This window comes from Palaemon carinicauda, chromosome 13 (assembly GCF_036898095.1).
Source record: "Palaemon carinicauda isolate YSFRI2023 chromosome 13, ASM3689809v2, whole genome shotgun sequence".
NCBI lineage: Eukaryota > Metazoa > Arthropoda > Malacostraca > Decapoda > Palaemonidae > Palaemon > Palaemon carinicauda.
In genome coordinates this window covers 97,850,923-97,853,422 of record NC_090737.1, presented here as the reverse complement: position 1 = coordinate 97,853,422, position 2,500 = coordinate 97,850,923, and positions in this window count along the sequence as shown.

Below are 2,500 nucleotides of genomic sequence, written 5' to 3'. Positions count from 1 at the left end.
TGGTAGGACTTAGGGTTAGACATATCAGGTTGAATATTTTGCTTCATTACCTACATATTGCATAGAATTATACTAAACATATGTGATAGCTGAAGCATAATGTTTAGCAGATTAGTCGACTTTTTACACAGAACTGTATGTCATTGTTGATCGGCGTCCTTTTACCTCAGACAAGTTCCTGATCGAAGGAGGAGTTCTAGACTTAGATGAGGTACGACGTTAGACTAACAGGGGTTGTATTCTCATCTAGGATCCGTCAGGGTATAATCACTTTAAATAATTGCCACAGCAAAAGCCAGCTTATATTGTGCCTTGTTCAGGAAGACCGTGAATAATAAGTTAAAGTTTAAACGGAATTGAATCCTTATCTTTAGTTGTCATTAAGTGGTCCTGCCACAACGTACTTAGAGAGAATATTTAGCCCAATTTTATTTCCTTTTGACAAAAATTATTATTATTATTATTATTATTATTATCATCATTATTATTATTATTGTTGTTGTTGTTGTTGTTGTTGTTGTTGTTGTTGTTGTTGTTGCTGTTTTCTTATTCTGGTTACGGTTGTAATCGAGATAAAAAATAATGGTATTACTGTTAATTATTCACACTAATCTAAAGTCATATACCATATATTTTTTTTATTAAATCTATAATTCCTATAACCGTGTCGTTGTTACTGCTACTGTAAGCTCAAATTACTCATGCAAACGTGGCCTTTGATCATTTGTTGTCGTGCAACAATATAAAGAAGAAAGTAAAGTTAAGCACTGTTGTGCTTTATTATTTTACTGAGAGGCCATTTTACTTCTGCTTTGAGATCTGTCCTGCAGCCGCTGACAGTCTCAATGCGTGACCATGCCTCTGACTTTGGCCTGGTGAAAATACTTTGAATTCTAGTTGAATACTTGATATAGATACAATCATCTTCACTGTCTTATGTAATATACTAAATGTGGGTTATACATGTCTGAATCAGGTTACACACATACACACCACCATCACATATATTGCATATGTATGTGTGTAAATGTGTGAGTTCGTTTATATATATATATATATATATATATATATATATATATATATATATGTGTGTGTGTGTATATATATATATATATATATATATATATATATATATATATATATATATATGTACTTTATATATATTTATATATATGTATATATATATATATATATATAGTGCGGGATATATATGAGATATCCTATGACACAATAAGCTAATTGTATCAAAAGTAATTATCATAATTCTATAGGATCTTTAGCAAGCCAAATCCTTAGGCGTCACTGCATAATACGTGTGTACATATGTATGTATTCATGCATGTAGAGGACCTGGGAAATAAAACTTTTATGATGACCATTTCAAGATCTAGTAAGCCATTTGCCAAGAAAGTCGAACAATGTTGCTTGGTCGGAAGGTACAGGACAGTCTAGAGGCTACTGAGAGGTGGGGAGCGGGAGGGGGGGGGGGAGGGGGAGCTTCTTTTACCTGGCTGAATGGAACCTGCCCGTGCTTTACCCGATAAGCGATCTGCTGCATCTCAAAGAGCCTGTGATTCCTCCGATAGCATACGAATTGAAATTAGTATTCTGAAGGCAAGCAAAGGACCCATCTTTAATTCGAGATGGGTCGGTTTCTCCTTGCATCTCAGAGTTGGGCTGATTCAAGATTGTCCTTTCGTTGATCTTTAGTGTCAAGGACAGAATTGGAAAGCAAACGGTGAATATTATTATTACTAGGGCAAATCTATTCAACCCGTTGTTATGGTGTGATTTGGCTTTGTTAGCTCTCGCTGAAAAATATGATTACGCTCAAAAGGATGAGACTTAAGTCATCTTACAGTAGTCTCGTTGTTTTGGGTGTCATTATTGCCCATTGCTCCTTGCATTTTATCAAAAAAAAGCTCGTTGCAGTTTTTAATAGTTTTTAGCGTTCTACTATACAATCCGGTGTTCAGACGAGCTGAAAAAAAATAGCTATACTAAAAAGAGTGAAATTGGAATCACTTTTATTTAGTTCCGTTGCTTTGGGTCTCCTTGTTTCTCATTGTTCCTTTCTAAAATAAATCGATGCAGTTTTAATTGATTTTTGCCTTTCTACTATTCAATCCGGGGTTCAGACGAGCATAAGTGTTGAATGACCAAGTCTACATCTGAATTTTCCTAATGGCTCGTCAAAGTTAAAAGCTCGGGGTTAATAGCAGCCTTAAATGATGGCCGGGAAGGTTTCTAACGCCTCGTAACTGTGAGCAACAAGAAAGGTGAGGTCTATTTATGGGTCATAAAGTACTTGAAAAGGAATTGGGCGTTCCAAAGGATGCTTTTAATTGTGAAATATTTCTCATTTGTGTCTTGTCTTAGTATGTGAAGTAATTGATGGTCACTTACTACACAGTAGAATAAACGTGTTAGTTATTGCGGACTTACTATTGTTTTTAAATGAATATATATATATATATATATATATATATATATATATATA